The 18,580-nt window shown below is 37.0% G+C and overlaps 1 protein-coding gene across 1 annotated transcript in view; it reads left to right on the forward strand.

Moving 5' to 3' along the window:
- Positions 1 to 6,657: 6,657 nt before the first annotated feature.
- LOC125231137 (monocarboxylate transporter 4-like) overlaps positions 6,658 to 18,580 on the forward strand; it is a 110,415-nt gene continuing 98,492 nt past the window's right edge. Inside the window, exon 1 of the mRNA XM_048136498.1 lies at positions 6,658 to 6,772. The gene's annotated coding sequence lies outside the window, so the exon portion shown is untranslated. The remainder of the gene's footprint in view (positions 6,773 to 18,580) is intronic.

Raw genomic sequence — 18,580 nt, forward strand, 5'->3', positions numbered from 1 at the left:
CTAAAGCTGAATTTAGACGAGCAAGTTATTGCTGCAAGTTTTGAGACACAATTATAGGTAAGAGTGAGTGGCAAATATCTGCAACTCTTTCTTGCATATACTTCTGTTTTAAAACTTGTTGCAATAACTTGCACGTCTGAACTCAGTTTAAGAAACATGCATTTATGAACTTAACCTTAAATTAAAAAGATTTTTTGAGTTAAGGAGTCTAGGCACATATTATTATGTGTTGTTATTTTCTTTATTTATACATTATTAAGTTTTTTCGTTTTTAAATAAGTGTTTCAGAATATAACGAGCTTGGCTACAGGTTCGATTTTCTAATGAGTCTATCACTTCCTTCAACAGGTCTTCTATTTAACTTGCCTCTCTCCGCGCCGTATTAGCCGTTCAATTCAATTTACATATTTACGGCACTTGATGTGACCCTAAAGGATTACGCTTTTGATCTAGATTATGAGGACCCTGGCCGCGCCATACATTTAGATTGCCTCTTTGTGAACTTATTGTAACAATGTATATTTGAATGCAGCCATGCTAGCCAACGTGACAATCGTTGACGCTTCGTGGCAATCGAAATGCAGTCGGGCTCTGTTCGCACCAAATTACAAATCATTTATTCAGCAAATAGGCCACAGGGGCACTTTTACACGTCAATATACAAGTTGAACTAAAATTACAATTGATAATACTAATTCTAAGTATAACTAAAGTATTACGCTATTACAATGATTAGAGATGTATGAGGTCTCTAAATGTCGATATTCAACTAAAAACTACACATAATAATATAGAAAAGTACAAATACAAAAAAAAGAAGTCTAAAATTACTTTAGAGATGCAAATGACTCTAAATGTCACAATAAAAGATAACATGTATGTATACTTAATCTAATTATCCTTAGAGATGTATAGGGTCTCCAAGAGTCAAAATCGTATAGGTAATCAAAATAGTAACTAAAAGAAAAGAAACAAACGAGAACCGAACAAAGTGTCCTAATGAAACATAAATCAGAATGAATGTTACTTATTTATTAGGTACAACCTCTACAGAAGAGCGATGTAGGCAAGCTACTAAATATACGTGTATGAAGCGTATGCGATTGTGACGCTGGCTAGATACCCAGGTTGAATTCATTATCGTCGCACTGAATATTATCATCGTTGTAATGTTTTTACTGCCGTTAATTGGAGTTCTGTACGTGATAAAGTTTTTGTGAAATAATCATTTGTTAAGCATTAATATTTCCAAGCTTTTTAATAATGTATTTTTTTTTATCTAGCCTATAATGGTGTCCCACTGCTGGGCAAAGGCCTCTCCCCTTAACCTCCATGACTCCCGGTTTAGTGCCTCTTCCGGCCAGTTGGTGAGGAAGGTGTCTAGGTCATCCCTCCATCTTCTTCTGGGCCTGCCGCGTCCGCGCTGTATTTGTGGCATCCACTTGGTGGCTACACTAGCCCATCTGTCAGGATGCATGCGGCAGACGTGACCAGCCCAGTCCCATTTGAGCCTGGCAGTCCTCTCGCCGACGTCAGCAATGCGGGTTTTTGAACGCAGCGTGGTGTTCCGGATACGATCAGTCCTCTTCACACCTAGAATACTACGCTCAATAGCCCGTTGGCAAACCTTCAATTTGGACTTCTGACTCTCTGTAAGTGACCATGTTTGAGCACCGTAAGTCAGGACGGGCAGGATACACGTGTCGACGAGTTTTCGCTTCAGTGACAATGGAAGGTTACCCTTCATTAGTTCTTTCATGGACCAGTAGCTCTTCCAGGCATTTTCGACAAGGCGCTCAATTTCTTTGTCTTGCCTGTTGCTGAAAGAGACTAACTGGGCCAGGTAGATGTACTCGTCAACGTAGTGTATGGGCTGCCCGTCCACTGTAACTGGACTACGTTTCTTGCTGTTGGTCATCACTTGGGTTTTAGTTCTGTTCATTTGAAGTCCAACTTGAAGGCTCGCGTTGCTCAGGTCTTGGAGCATTAACCTGAAGTTCTGTGGCGGAATGGGCAAAAAGAACGATGTCGTCGGCGAAACGGAGGTTCGATAACTTCCTGTCGTCGACGACCACTCCTCTATCCTGCCAAGAAACTGCCAGACTCTTAAAGATCTCCTCTAGGGTGCTTGTAAATAGTTTTGGAGACAGTGGGTCACCTTGCTTGACACCTCGCTGTATTTTGAACAATGGACCGGATGACTGCAACTTAACGTCAGCTGTACTATTGTTATATATGGATTTAATTAAATTTATATAGTTTGAATTGATTCCTTGGTTTTTGAGAGCATTTATTATGGCGGAATGTGTAACACTGTCTAATACTGTATGAGTTATATTATTTTTCTGCTGTAAATTGATGTTCTGTACCTACAGTCAAGTGTAAAAAATATGAGTGTACAAAAGTTGCTCAAAAATAATATGTTCCATAGCTCTGATTCATAGACAGAGCTGTGGCGCATATTGTATTGTATTAGAGCAATTGTTATATCCCTATTTTATTTAAATTTTATTCTATGCGTGATAAATATTATAGTTTTGTAAAGTAATAATTTAGTGTAATTTAATAACCGGATTATGATTTTATCAAACAATCAACAAATTTAATAAAATGAAAGAAAGTAGGCATTTGAATGCAAATTCATTTTATTTCTATTATTTAATATTACCCTTAATTGACATCGTGTAGTGCGACGTGAAGATGGGTGTCTTGATTAGAACTTGGGTAAACATTTGTTTGACACACCGTAAGAAATGATAAAAAGGATAAGGAACGGATAGGTTCAACATTAAGCAAATGTTATTTGAATCTGACATGCATGTCCAAACCAAATGAAATTGGCATCAATTTGTAACTCAGATTCTGCCAACAGATATCCCGCATATCGTTTGAAGTCCATTAGCGGTGAAACGACGGGGAAACGAAAATGAAGGTGCCTGTCATGTCACGTTTGCTCAGGCATAAAGCAAATATGACCAAAAATAATGGGCCGCTCTGTATAATGAGATCACATCTCCGCTTACGCTACGACGATCGCGATGAGAATAAAATCGGTAGTAAAACTGGACGTATATGGTTTGGGAATCCGTGTATTATTTTATGGTTTACATGTTATTTGTTATTTGAAGCGCTGGTGGCCTAGCGGTAAGAGCGTGCGACTTTCGATCCGGAGGTCGCGATTTCGAACCCCGGCTCGTACCAATTTCGGAACTTATGTGCGAAATGTCATTTGATATTTGCCAGTCGCTTTTCGGTGAAGGAAAACATCGTGAGAAAACCGGACTAATTCCAATAAGGCCTAGTTACCCTTCGGGTTGAAAGGTCAGATCAGATGGCAGTCGCTTTCGTAAAACTAGTGCCTACGCCAAATCTTGCGATTAGTTGTCAAAGCGGACCCCAGGCTCCCATGAGCCATAGCAAATGCCGGGATAACGCAAGGAAGAAGAAGAAGTTATTTGTTAATTATATGGTTTTTATGACTACCTGGCAAGTTGTTGTGAATATAGTACCTCTAAAGATAACATTGGATCTTAGTCCATTTAGACGGGAGCATTAAGAGCTTACACTTCTTCCAGAAACCTAGCCAAAATGGGCATACTTACTGCCTTTTGTAGGTCTTGAAGTTTTTCTGACATGGCTATCTGATGTGCCCCTCCTCCGCGAAATTGGCAGACTGTCGACTGTTTCGTACAGGAAATTACAAATATGGCGCCCCTAGTCTAGATGCTCGAGGCATTGAATAGTTACAGAGATAAATATTTAGATTGTAAAACAGTTTCCAGGTTTGAGTCCTTAGTTAAATACCTACTACTAAGGAGACTTATTGCGAATATTTACGTTTAAAAATTGTTTTTCACTACACCAACTGGTAAAGGCTCTCTTGATTATGCGAAAATATTTAAGCGCAAGCGCAATAAATTACATTATAAAGATTTCTATAAAAAATAAAGTGTACGTACTACGGAACTCTTTTACGCAATCCCAAATCATACTTGTTTGCCTTTCTGTTGTCACAATGATATTACGGAATCGAGGTTTTGATTATCCGTAGCAAATCAAAGAGAATGTGGATACCAGTATTCAACGTACAAGGAAACAAAATTGGCGTAATTACACGCTGTTGAGTATTCCGTAAATCTTGGGCGATTTTATGGTATTTAATAAAGTACCGGTTTCAGTGAGGGTTTTAATTGTTTGTGCCACTTTCTATTAAATTAAAGTGGAAGAATACTTATGTACAGTCACCAGTTTATACATATTAAACGTTTAAAGAGAAAAGAAAAGACAACTGTTGTATACGTACAATAATAATTATGTTACATAGTTATGAGGGGCTATATTATCAGAGATAGGAAAGTATTACTCTAACGCTAAGAGGTAGGTTAATTTGAATTTGACAAAGGTATGTTTTTAGTCCAATATTTTTCATTAATTAATTTAGGTATAACTTCTACAGCATAAATCTAATGTAGGAAAGTAGGAAAATCTTTCAGCTCTCGTATAAAAAGAAACCTGAAAAGTAGCTGCAGCTGCAAGTTATCAATTGGCGCCATTCAGAAAAGAACGAACGCCGCGAACAAAGTAATTTGAATGCATGATGGAAAGCGTTTTAATTTCTGTTCTAAATCTATTTCAGTTTAAATTTAAAAGTGGAAACTTTCCTTGTTTAGAGTTCTGTACTCAAGCAGCGTGTTTGTTCTGTCTAACTAAAACATTTAAATACAGGCTGACATGGCACGTCTCCGTTAGAAAAAAAAAATGCTCGTATTTGTGAACTGAGGTGTACTGTTCACAGGCTTTTTGGTTTCTAACTGAATTTAAGGCGGTAATAGACAAACTTTATTTTCTCGTGTGTCGGTTGTTTCGGCTTTTTGAGCTTACACGTGCGCTATACTTCGTTAGACCTACGCACCTTCACGCGTTTTCAAAACCAGCAAACAAAACAACTACATGTGTATTATGTACACAAAGTATTCTTGACTAGGTAGGTACTGACCAAATTATATTCTTTGGTACTGACACAAACACAAATTCACGCATAAAGCCAAATGAGGACCAAGGAAACATAATTAAAAAAGTTAGACCACGCACAAAAGTTTGACTCAGAGGTATCATCGGAAAGAGGTCGGTGTCGGTACGTGGCGACGACTTTTTTGGAATTACTGTTCTTGTTTCTGATTATGTTTTTTATGACTGTTGCACTCCAGTTCTCGAGATACGCTGGTGGGTCTTGGGGCTATAAAAATATATTGTTTATTGCGAATTATCGGATAATTTTATTCCGCGACTTGTTGGCAAGAATACAGCGGGTAATTCAGATTATTACGGGCTAGAAACCATTTTCTATAGAAGATGTCAAGAAAAGAAAACCAGGACGACTATCGGGTGCAGGTATTTTGTTACGATACATTTTAAAAAGAAACGGGATAAAATTTTCCTCTCTGAGTCTCACTATGGATAACTAACCAAAGTTTTGCAGTTGCAATATAATCAGTATCTTTTTTTCTTTATTGTGTAAAATAGAAGCTTCATCTTTCATGCTAATTTGTATCCTCTATGGTCTCCCTATTATAAAAATAATCAAAAAATATTATTGACAGATAGCTAGAGCTGTGATTGACAACCAATCATTTCTATAATGTTATTACACTCAGAGAGGAAACAGAGGGCTACTTTTTATATAAAGAGGCCGCGCGGATCCTCTTTAAACTTAATGGTAAACATCTTTAACGTTTGAAATTTTTTTGCAATGCGATGGTGAATTTGAAAATTAAGCCAGGTTTATCGAATTCATGTTTTAGAGGCAGATGTTTTCAGTTAAAGTGCTCTGCACTCTGTAACGTTTTTTTATACATATTTACATACAATACGAATTGGAAACGTTTTTGTATTCATTTTTATTTACAGGTTAGATTTCAATTTCCCAGTTTGAAATGTACATAAGCATAATTATTTATATATTTATGAAATGTAGGTAACCCATACATACATAATTATGTATCATGTTCACGTAAGTTATTATTAGTTATTCTGAAATAAAATCCTATGTCTCCTAATGCCGATAATGTGATTCAATTAAGCAGATCAAGTGTTCGATTTTGTGTTCCATTCAATAATAGGTATATCCACTACTAAACCATTCAATTTTACGAACAGAATTGAAATCGAGAGGTCAAAACCACTAGATTTTCAATTTCTATCGCTCATATTTCAAAAATACCGCGGCGCCGTTTCTTACAGATATTCGAGTGAAAAAGTCGTGCGCTTGGATTTCAAAAATCGAATGAAAAAATGGAGGTTCCTTTTTTAACCCCCGACGCAAAAACGACGGGGTGTTATAAGTTTGACTTGTCTGTCTGCGTGTGTGTCTGTCTGTCTGTTTGTCTGTCTGTCTGTGTGTGTGTCTGACTGTGGCATCGTAGCTCCCGAACGGATGAACTGATTTGGATTTAGTTTTTTTGTCTGAAAGCTGAATAAGTCGGGAGTGTTCTTAGCCATGTTTCATGAAAATCGGTCTACTATGTCGCGGTCGGGGATTTTTTCAGAATTTTAATTTTATGGTTAGGTTATTTCGAAGGCTGTCAGAGATGTGACCATGAATCTGAAAGACGCGTCCTGTCCTATCCCGCGCGCAGCTCGGTCCGTCCGGGCCACAGTGCCGTGTCTCACGCCGCGGACGCCGCACGCCGCCGGACCGAACCTCCCGCACTTGCACGTACACGTGTTGTGAATACCATTCAGTGTGTGACAGTGTGATGATACTTTAAAATTGGTAGGTACCTTTTTATATTATAACCTTAATTTTGTAAATGTATTTTTATTAGGTTTTATTGACGTTTGATGGCCAATTTGTTTTATGGCTATCAAGTTAATTATTATTTGCGTAAAAGTTTTATTCGTTTCGAATTGCTCGTAAAATCTTCGCGGAGGCATTTTCCCATTAAAATGATTACGTTTCATGAAATATTAAGTTTGATAAAATAATATTAAAACCTAAAATGTTCACATACTTACATTTACAATAATTTCACATCCGGCGAAATAATTTGATTATTTTTATTGGCTGATCATAAAATATATTTATGGATATTCAAATTATATCGAAGCGGCCTCTCATTCTTGAAGTAACAATATTTTTATGAATTAACAAATTCCTTGAGTTGTATGCTCCACATGGATTGTTTAATTAATATTTTAACAGGTACAATAATTGCCTGTAGAGAAAGTTTATCTCTCTACAAGGATGTTACAAAGCAGGATCAAAATTTTATAAGCGCACCCGCAACGGCGCGCTGTTGCACGGAGCCGGCGCGTGCGCTCGTGAAATTGAAAAACCAAAGTCATACATATTATTTATCCTACTACTTATAGGTTTAAAATGTAATTTCAAAATTTCATAATTTATTTATACATAAATATAACTATAGTGTTTTTTTTAACGCTTTCTTCTTCTAAAAATACTATTTGTAAAATTCTTTACGTATCATTTAGAAAACTTACAATTTATGTTAAAAAAACCTTTTATTGACAACATATTTCGAATTAAATGGTAGATTCTAGTATAGGTAAACGTCGTACTCACAATAAATAAATTACAGGTACAGCGGGGCAAATCTCGACTGGGGGGCCAATGTAACTGGTCCATTTTTTCCATATTTTACAATGTTTCCATTATTAAATAGCACTCTATGTAGGTGCACCGGTTATGTAGGTATGGCAGGAATGTTCAGTGGATACATGTAGAACTCAACATCATAGTTTAATAACGGAAAAAATGGATCAGTTACATTGTCCCCCAGTCGAGGTTTGCCCCGCTGTATCTTAGTTTTTTATTAAACCCACTCCACAAGTCCACACGCACCTGACAGCAGCGCTCCATAGTATTTTTCGTCACCCGCTTGCCCGCTCCGTTCACTGTTGGCTGTTGCACACGCGGGTCGTTGCGTTCAGGATGGACGCCCCAATGTGTATGTGTAATGAGCTTAATTTTCGGCTAGCAGTCCAGGCCCCGTAGCCGAATGGCATTTCTCCGACGCCAAACGAAAGCGATACGCCGCTGGCTCTGTCGCGCCAATACGCAAGCGCGATAGAGATAGATATCTACTAGCGCTTCGTTTCGTGAGCGTTTCGTGAGAGATTGTGCCATTCGGCTAGCCACCCTGGTTTTCGCGGTAATCAGCGGTTAAGTTGAAACCACACGATCTGACAGGTTGCTTTTAAGCTAAGATGATTAGATGCAGTAAGGATAGTAGGTTAAATATACATTTAAATTCTAATCGGTTTGTAACCAAACTTGTGACAGAGACTTGTGAAGACCTACGTCTGGAGTATAGCGTTTTATGGAAGTGAGACGTGGACACTAACTCAGCGCGAGAGAATCAGACTGAACGCTTTTGAAATGTGGACGTGGAGAAGAATGGAATGTATAAGCTGAAAGAGAGAAAAACAAATGAACAAGTATTGGAGCAAGTCGGGGAGAATAGATCTCTGCTAACAACAATTGAAAATAGAAGGGGAAACATGTTGGGGTACCTGATACGGCACGATACTTACATAAAATCAATAATCGAAGGACGAAAAGAAAAGAGGAGAGGCAGAGGAAGACCGAGGCGTGCGTTTTTAGACCAACGTAGTGACGTATCAGGATTCAGGACCTCAAAAAAGCGGTAGAGAAAAGAACGGAATGGCACTTACTCCACAGACAAGAGCTTGGCTCTTAAATAATATGATGATGGATACGATGATGTAACTAACTAAACTAGTAGGGGCAGGGCAGTTCTTAATTGTGTAAAAATTATCACGAATTATCACGTATAATTTCTACGAGCATCAAGAGAATACGTAAATATATATTTTTTATGATTCCATACAGAAAAGACAGTGCATATTTTCATGGCCTGATTAAGACTTTAATGTATGTACCAGCAGCGACTGGTCCATACAAGCCGATTCCACAAGCTTGCCGAAAATTTATTACTAGTAAAGTACCTAATGTTAAGGTAGGTTTATTTTTGCTCAGTGTTTCCAAACAGAAATTTTCACCAGCCGCCACTGGTAGGTACCTACGTCAATAATAGATCTAGGTAATAAAAAATCTTGTAAAATATTACGGGGTAGGTACCTAATCAAGATAGTCTCTCGAGCTTCGATAGATAAATAAACAATTTGTGTCACCCTGTCACTCTTTCATGCAACAATGACAGTTGAGTTTTGTACGCTACGAAGGGTTAACGATTGACACGGTGGCTACGCACCTCACCCTGGCAGGCAATCATGGTCGCGCGATAAATGATAAAACATCTGGCCGTCCCTGTCGCACTTTCGATAGAAAGGGACAAACGAACTTCATCGGCTTGCTAGCTTTAGTGAACGTTTATAAATGAAACTGAAAGCTACGCCGTCTCAGTCAGACAACACGCATTCAAAATGAAATAAGGTACAGCGGGGCAAATATCGACTGGGGATCAATTATAACTGATTAATTTTTTCCATTATTATACTATTAAGTTGAGTTCCACATGTACCCATTGAACACGCGTGCCATATAATCAGAGGGCGGAATTGCTCATGGCAAAAATCAAACGTCAATAGAGTTGGAATGTTAAATTTTATCGACATTTTCAGCTATCGATAAATTCAGTCTCCTTTTACATTTCTGACTTTAAACCTCTTTGATTAGCTATTCGACCATTTGATTTTGACCTCTTTGATTAGATTAAAAGTAAATTGTATGACATATAATTACAATTATCATTTCTGTCACTAGTCCTTTTGAAACTAATTCACGTTTGAAAAAAATGGTTAATCCAAAACGAAAAACAGTCAACAAATGGATAAAGAAGTATCCTTGTCGTACTTACGTCGAAAACAACTCAACAATATACTGATAATTTCAGTGTAATCGATAGTCGATAGAGTTTAACGTTCCAACATATAATAACCAGTGGACACTCAATTTGATAATGCAAACATTGTAAAACATGGAAAAAAATGGATCAGTTGCAGTTATCCCGCTGTACCTTACTTTTAATACACATAAATATCTTTTTTCAAATATGCAATGAAATATTGTCTTTACGTTCTTAAAATTAGTATCGCTTTTTGGGCGCTGTAACTAGAGGACTGTAAAGGGATTTCATATAATTTTTCAGGCCTAGGCCTGCAAAGTAACTTTTTTTTATAAAATATTGTCCTTTAGAGAATTTTTATTTTATTTCATTGTATGTTTGAGAAAAGCACTATACATGCCTCGGCGTGAAAACGGATTCCCGGCCTCGTATCCCTATCCGGCCTCGCTCGCACGCTCGCTCGGCCGTATATACCCACTTGGCCGGAAATCCTCATTTTCCCGGCCTCTGATGTAATGTACTATTACTTCTGTAATACAGTTTACTAAGAGAAACTCACTTGGTTTACCTTATCTTATAATACGATTAAGAACGAAAGTACTGAGCAAACTTACAGAACCTTATGTCCTAACTTTGAATTTCAAGACGCTGCCGTACGGGCTTCAGGCTTACATTATGCTTAGTTGAAATGAAATATTCCCCTTCTGCTTAAGAGTTGAAACTTAAATTCAAATCGATCACGTAGACTGTTATTCTTAGTGCTTGAATAAAAGCAATTCTGCTCGTACCGTACTAAAGGCACATAGGTTTTCGAAAGAAAAAATACAATATACTTATCTACCTATACATAATATTAATCAAACACGGTCTTCGGTTTTCTCATTGTCACTTAAGGAGGTTCTAAATATAAACTACAATTAAACAACCGTGCGTATTCTCCCAAATGATAAACAAAAAAAAAAAGCAAATAATTCCTGCGTATCATAAGTGCCCGTGTGGTGACGGGTTAAGAATTTCACCACCCCCTTTCTTCCCGTGGGTGTCGTAGAAGGCGACTGTGGGATATGGGTTAAATTGTGGCGTAGGCGAGAGGCTGGCAACCTGTCACTGCAATGTCACAGTTTCGTTTTCTTTCAACCCCTTATTTGCCAAAAGTGGCACTGAAACCTGAGTAGTGTTATGTGCTCTGCCTACCCCTTCATGGGACACAGGCGTGATTGTATGTTGTATGTATGTTATGTTGTATCATAAATCATAACTCAAAAAGTTTAAAAAAAAACATGATTCGATTCTAGACTTTGCTTAAAGATTACAAGCAATAGTAGAGAAAGAATGTAAAAATGTTACATGCACAAAATCACTATTCCACTGAGATTAAATACGAGTAAGTTGTACTCAAATGAGTATTCAAAATTGTTAGCCACAAGCCTTGCAAGTTAAGTAGTTTTACCTCGAAATAGCCAAACTCGAGCAACGCAAATAGGTATCTTTGAAGTTTCTGTAATACCCGGTACTGCATGTCAAAGGTTATCAAGTTGTTAACTTTACCTGAATATACCTAAGACCGTTTATTTCATTAACCGTTAGTTAAATATATGATAGGGAGTGCTCCGAGCCATTGTTCGGATTAATCCCTGCCGCTTCTTTCCGCCATCGATGGCGATGAAAATGTCGTAGGGACGCGACAATATTTTCATTTTCATCACTTAGTTAGCAGTCCTCAACTGTGCGTTTCTCCAGAAACTTCCGGCCTCGCACAGCTAAACTGTGAAATAAACTGATATGACTTTTAGACTTTCAGGAAAAGAGCGAGTTCCCATCTTAACCTGTCGTATGCGCCTTTAAATATTTGGCATTTAAATAGTAACCATAGGATCTATATATTATATTTTTAAATTGAACATTTAAGAAGCAACACTGCTCCTAAGCATAGAAAGTCTATATGCCGGCAATAAACCTCCAACCTTACTGGATTTTCAGGTGTTCAAGGGCGACGGATCCTACCATCAGGCGACCTATCGGCTAGTTTTACTCCTAACTCGTATAGTAAAAAAAACAGAACATTTAACGTCGTCGTAACATGAATGGAAAGTGTAGCATCGTAGCGTTAGGCGCACAGTACGTTCATATTAGTTGAGTCACGCCCATGATAAGGGCTTATATGAAACACGGCGGAAGTCCTATGCTGCTACGTAGGGTTTTGTTTCTGAGTCTTTTTTACTCGAAGATACTTTATTCATAGCGTAGGCTAATAATAGGTACAAGCTTTTGTTTCAAGATTCTACATTATCCTCCTTATAGCCCAATAGGTAGGATTGTAGAGATATTGGTTTTATTTTTGAAAGGAATTGTAGGTTCTAAGTCCATAATCTTCTGTCTTTTCACCACGCGGTTAATTAATGATAATTGTGGTCCTGTGTTGAAATTAAGTACCAGTAGATAATAATTATTATTTCAAGCGTAATTTATGAACAAACTGTTAAGTCTTTACATATACATAAGCCAATTTGAAATATGACTATGATATGACATTAGAACGTTATAAAATATACAAAGAACAACTGACTTCCGCTGTAATTAGTCTCTAAAGGCGGCCAAGAACCTTTAAATTCTTTCACGTTTTCCGTTCCTACTCTGTACATTTTATTTTTTAAATCTTTTGTTTTATCACTGGCAGTCACTGCGATTGAAATTTAAGACAAACTTTTCCCCATTGACAATGTATTATTTCACGTTTCGTTTACTTCAACAATTGTTTAATTTAATTTAATATTTCGAAATTCGTAGTTGCTCTTGTTTACGTTTCATCGCCGCTGTTATAATTATAATTTGAATTAAAAAAGGAAATGTCTGATTAATTTCTTTCCCGATGAGTTATTAGGTTAATTTAATCTTTTGTTTTTGGGCATTTCAAAATTTGGGACACCCCAATTAGCGTAAGTTGTTAACAAAAATTAACTCACTGTCAGTTTTGTGACGATAATTAAGCATGAAATTTCAATAAAATAGTGTTATTGTGTTAGTTACATAAACTTTAAGCGATATTAACATTCACAATGTGAAAAAAGTAAATTTTTAGACATATTTTATGCTTAATTGTCGTCGGCTTTTGGATTTCTTTCAACCCCTTTTTGCCAAGAGTAGCACTGAAACTCATTATTCATGTGCTCTGCCTACCCCTTTCTGGGATACAGGCGTGATTATATGTATGTATGTATGTATGTAATTGTCGTCACAAAACTGACAGCGAGTTAATATTTGTTAACGACTTACGCTAATTGGGGGGACCCAAATTCTCTCTCGAAATTATGTTATTTACCAGCCTATGTCAAACGGCCACAAGTCCACGCAATTGTACTCGCACTTGACTGCTGTCCCCGTTTCTGTATACCCACACAGATGACAGAGGGCTAGTTTCTGAGCAAAGTGATTGTAGACTACTCACCTACTCAGCCACCAGACTGCCGGTGTTTAGGGCCTTTGAGCAACCGTTCAAGTGAACTAATGGAAGCGATTTTGAAACCTATTAAGAGTTGTAGCGACTTCTGTTTCACATGATTGGTTTGCTTCAAATTGTGGTGAAATCTGTCGATGGTTCAAAAACGTAGAAAAACGATTAACTCTATAAAAATACTGATATTTATTGTAGGTTCAGACAGATATACTTAATATCTTGACGATTTAAACTAATTTATTATCGCATAAATTTGGTTTGATTATACTTGCTAGTTAAATCATTGAAATGAAATGAAATGAAATATGTATTTATTTTCCAAGTAGGCATATTACAATGCGCTTATGAACGTCAAATAAAGCTACGCCGGCTCTAACCCTACGCCTCAGCCTCGAGAAGATTTCAGTCCCCCCTCAGTTGGAGGGGGGTATCCACTATGGGACCGGCAAGAAACTCGGCGGGCCACTTGTTTTCAAAACATTACATCTTATAATTAACATGCATTAAAAAACGAGATACAATTTAATCAGCAAAAGTATTCATCAAAAAAAGAAATATTAACAGACTGGGTACCTACTCTATGGAAATTCATTTCAATAAATTATACAAAGTACAAAGCTACTATGATTAATAAGAGATTTTAGAGATGTATAGAGTCTCAAGTGTTAAAATACATCTAAAAAAAAGAAAAATTATACATGATGAAGAAAAAAAAAGAACTGATACAAATAAAAGATAACTAAAATAACTTTAGAGTTGTAAAAGACTCTTGATGTCTAAAGTAAAGAAAAAAAAATAGATATACTTATCTACTTTTTTCCTTGGAGATGTATATGGTCTCCAAGAGTCTGTAACAGAACAAGCGTCTATGACGAGGAAATTGACTCGTTATTACATATAAAACTCACGGCGAATCAACTTTTTCTTGACTAACTTTTTGGTGCATATTTCCTTTAGGATTTTATTGGATATTTTGACAAATAATATATTTGAAGCTTTATCACATGTTTGGTCACGTTTTCACTCATCAAATTCACTATTATTTGATGCAAAACAGGCTGGAAAAGCTTATTTATCAACAAGCTACGTTCACGTGTACGGAATACTGACACTGACAGCTGTCGTCTGAGTAGCGTTCCAATATTACATCTTGGTTTCAAATACATGTTAGGAAAATTGGTAAAGGTTAATTTTGAACATAATTCCTGGGAAATATATTTAGAATGCAATATTTGATGTAACTTTTAGAAAGAAATTTGATATTTTACCACGGATTTGATATACAAAACTGGATTAAAACCTTTGATAAAGTAATATTTGTATATTTATATTTACCATAATATAAAATGTTTCCTTACGTACTAGAAATCAATAAAAGATATCTCCACCTTGCTCTAGAACACGTGCAATCATGCAGGTGTTACTGTTGAGAAGCAAAAACGTACATGCTGAGATGTCTTGGACATTAATGCCTAAGGCGTACGACTTAGTAAACAAAACAGTTACGACCTTTTTCTTATAAGTGTAATTTAGCGGCTATCCATTGTTATTTGTCGCCAGTAGCTCTTTTGTCGCTCTTTTGTAGCCCTTTTGTAGCCCTTTTGTAGCTCTTTTGTCGCTCTTTTGTAGCCCTTTTGTAGCTCTTTTGTCGCTCTTTTGTAGCCCTTTTGTCGCTCTTTTGTCGCTCTTTTGTAGCCCTTTTGTAGCCCTTTTGTCGCTCTTTTGTAGCTCTTTTGTCGCTCTTTTGTAGCCAGTCGCTCTTTTGTAGCCTTTTTGTCGCTCTTTTGTAGCCCTTTTGTAGCCCTTTTGTCGCTCTTTTGTAGCTCTTTTGTCGCTCATTTTTATCTATAAAAGGGTCGGAGCGAGCCGACGCGCGTCATTCTTAAAATATCTACAAGACTAACAGTGTCTCTGGCTTTCGTGTGTTACTGGTGAGTGAAGTTGTTCTGCTATTATTTCTCTGTTTGTTTTTACTTGGAAATTATTCTAAGTGATTGTAAACTTTGAAATTGTGTCTCTGTTTGATTGTGCGGGGACAATATCGTCGTACAGTTGAACCTAGACCTGTGGTGGAATTGCTTTACTGTCAGTTGTGGGGTTAATTTAGTGTTCTATTTATAGTGTAGTGTTACATTTAAATTAATGTGTATAGTGAAGTTTTCTGTGCTTTGTTTCATGAGTGCCGTCAAGCAATACAAAGACTGGGTCGATGTATGGCTGGTGCTTGGAGATAAGTCTGTGTTTGGTTTTGTAGGGAGAAATTCTTGCAAAACTAAACTTAGATTATAGCACGTAAAGGAAACTTCACTCGTTTGTTTAGTTGGTCAGTAAAATTGAACTTAGTAATTTTCTAAGGGGTTATTTAGTGAAAGTTATAAGCCAGATCATTGTTTGTGACAGACTGTTGTCCGGCTAAGCGCTTTATACCTCGCGGTGTCAAACATAAGGCGTTTAGGGGTCTTTTTGTTCCAAGTGGAGGGCTTGGACGCTTTTTTATACTTACAAAAGCGTATTTTCTCACCGGTCTCAAAGAGTCCAACTGTTAGATGGAAGTGAGGACTTTCACGATTGACGAAAGACATTAGGAGTAATCCTTGCTCACAGAAGTCGGCAGTATTTGAGGCTGGGGTCCTATATATATATATATTTATTTACTCGGTGTTCTGGTCCATGCTGGCGTTGGTTGCTGGGGATTTCGGTTGTGATCGATCCACATCTAAGTAAAGTTGATCGCAGCTGGGTCTCTCATGTGGCTGGTACTGGTGTGTCCTAGAATACTGGATATATACACGGATAGGGCGATCTACTCTCTGCTACCCTAGCCCGCGGGCAAGAGCAGAGGGGGGGATCAGAACTCAAGCCTATAGGTTGCCTATCTCAGCTTCGCTGGCTGAACTGTACAGCTTATGGTAGGGATACACTTGTGCATATTCTGAACATTAGATCTATGGTAAGTGATGGTCTGTGTTTCAGATATGCTAGAGTAGGGAAAACGATAGGACTAGGGTAAAGTCACACACTATTTCTATGAAAGTAGAGTTCTTTTATGATTGGTCTTGGAATATAATTGGTCAACGTGTATTGTGGAGAAATAATTTAACTACTACTATTTATATGGGTTAAATGGACTTTAAATGTGGTGTTTACTATCTTAAAATATGTGGTAAAACTGGTAATTTATAAAATCTCTTATTACTTAATTTATTTGAGTGAAATTAATTATTATGGTAGCAATTTCTGATCTTTCGGTGTGGCTGCGGGACACTTAGTGTTGCTAACTAGTTTTTCAAGGTAAATTCTATCAAATTGGCTAGGGAAACAAACTGTCTTTGGAATAAAAGGATTTGTTTGTTATAGGGCCCAGTGGCATGCGAGCGCCGTCCACTGATGGAAAGTCTAAAGCTTAGAAAAGTTTGACTTACTTATTTCTTATAAAAGTTAGCAACTGCTCGGTGTTTCGATAAAACATTAGAAAGATCGAGAAGTTATGGTCTATTAGCAGTATTGGGGAAAAGGGGGGTTTAGCTAGGGAAAAGAAATAAAATAAAAAAGGGGTTAGTTTGTAGATAGATAGCCCTTCAGGCTTACTTGCTTAGGATGCCCGATAATGTGGTTTGATTGGGCCTAAGGATTCCAGACGGTATCGCAAGTTCTCACCCCAAACCGGAATCGAAAATAGAGCGTAGCCGATGTTTTCTAAAATATTTTTTAATATTTATTTCATGTATGTTTCACTCACTAACTTTTATTCTAAAATTCCTTCATCACGTCATTAATTTTCTCACTCATAACTTTCTAGGCCTAAATCTAATAAAATACTCTTCTATAACACTATATTATTATGCTACAATAACCTTTATTCTTCTTTAAATTATAAATAAATAAAATTTTAAAAATTAGTCAAAAATACAGCTGATACTCATTAAAGGATCTAGGTTATCGCGGTTCACATCGAAGGGTTCTACTTATTCACGCTAGACGATCACAAGGCCAAATTTACGGGATATATTTAAAGGGGGGTTAGCTATACTGTTGGTTAGTCAAGTAAGTAAGTAAATAAGTAAGGTGAGCGGAGGTTTAGTTACATTTGGTGACGTGACCAAGGGATCTAAGATGTGCTCTGTAGAACACATCTTGGATACCAAGGTTTATAAATAAATAATAGGAAGTAGCCGTTGCAAGGTTACGAGCAACCAGAATTTTAATAACCTTATTTTATTAGCCTTACCAGGCTACATTTGTTGCTGTGAAGACGAGTGGGTGTGCTGTATTTCTGACTTATTTCATCTCTAAATAAAACTCATATACCTAATATTTTTATTCAATTGCTATTTCATAAAAACAAAAATAACTTTATTGTTAATAAAACGTCTGTAATTTTCTTTCATTGTTAATTCTTGCCGCGTTCCGAGCGAAGTTATGCATAGATGCAGAATCAATTGTATTTTCATCCCCTTCTCTGGTATCTTGTGAAACATAAAATAATAAAATTAAATTAGCATAGTAAACTATAGACAAAATATATTTCTAGGAAATTAGCTCAGAATCGCAGTGGTTGAACTAAATATTGTCCCGATTAGGCAATTTTAGCACCATTCGGGTTGCATTGCTACGTAGCAATTGTTGGCATTGGCGCATCTTGACGTTCCCTTGCGCCTGTGTGTAGTACTATTATTTACTCTGTGTCTTAATGTATGTTTTTATAGCTGTTGTATAGGCGGGGCTAGTACGTAAAATACTAGGTACTTATAGAAAAAATATTCATGTACCTAAAATAAAAGAAGGCGCGGAACTGTAGCACTTTAGAAGAGTTTGCCACCTAGTGACCGGAATTGGAAACATAAGTGTGTACACAATGTACAATAGCAATAGAATTTCATGTTAAAACAAATAGTTTACAAATAGTACATTTTCTTAGCAGGTTCTGCCATCTTCAGGGTTATTTTGAAAGCTTTACATCACATGTGTGCTTTACATTGGAGATCTGATAGCTTCGATGCTGTCTTATATAGTCCATGAACACTCTCTGATGTTATGTATGTTCCTGGAAGGCGTCTGTTATACAGAATTTCATTTATAGGCAGGATAACACTAGTTAGGACAGTAAGTAGGTCGTTATCATAATCTAGATGTAAGATTATATTATCTCAGGTAACCTAGGATACCTAAGCCCTAGATTTAAGACCTAGTACAAGAAGATAGGCTCTAGTCTAATTGCTATGGGGGCGCGATTATTCGTTGTCGCGCTGAAGTACAATATTATATGGGGCGTCCCGCC

This window comes from Leguminivora glycinivorella, chromosome 11 (assembly GCF_023078275.1).
Source record: "Leguminivora glycinivorella isolate SPB_JAAS2020 chromosome 11, LegGlyc_1.1, whole genome shotgun sequence".
Lineage (NCBI taxonomy): Eukaryota > Metazoa > Arthropoda > Insecta > Lepidoptera > Tortricidae > Leguminivora > Leguminivora glycinivorella.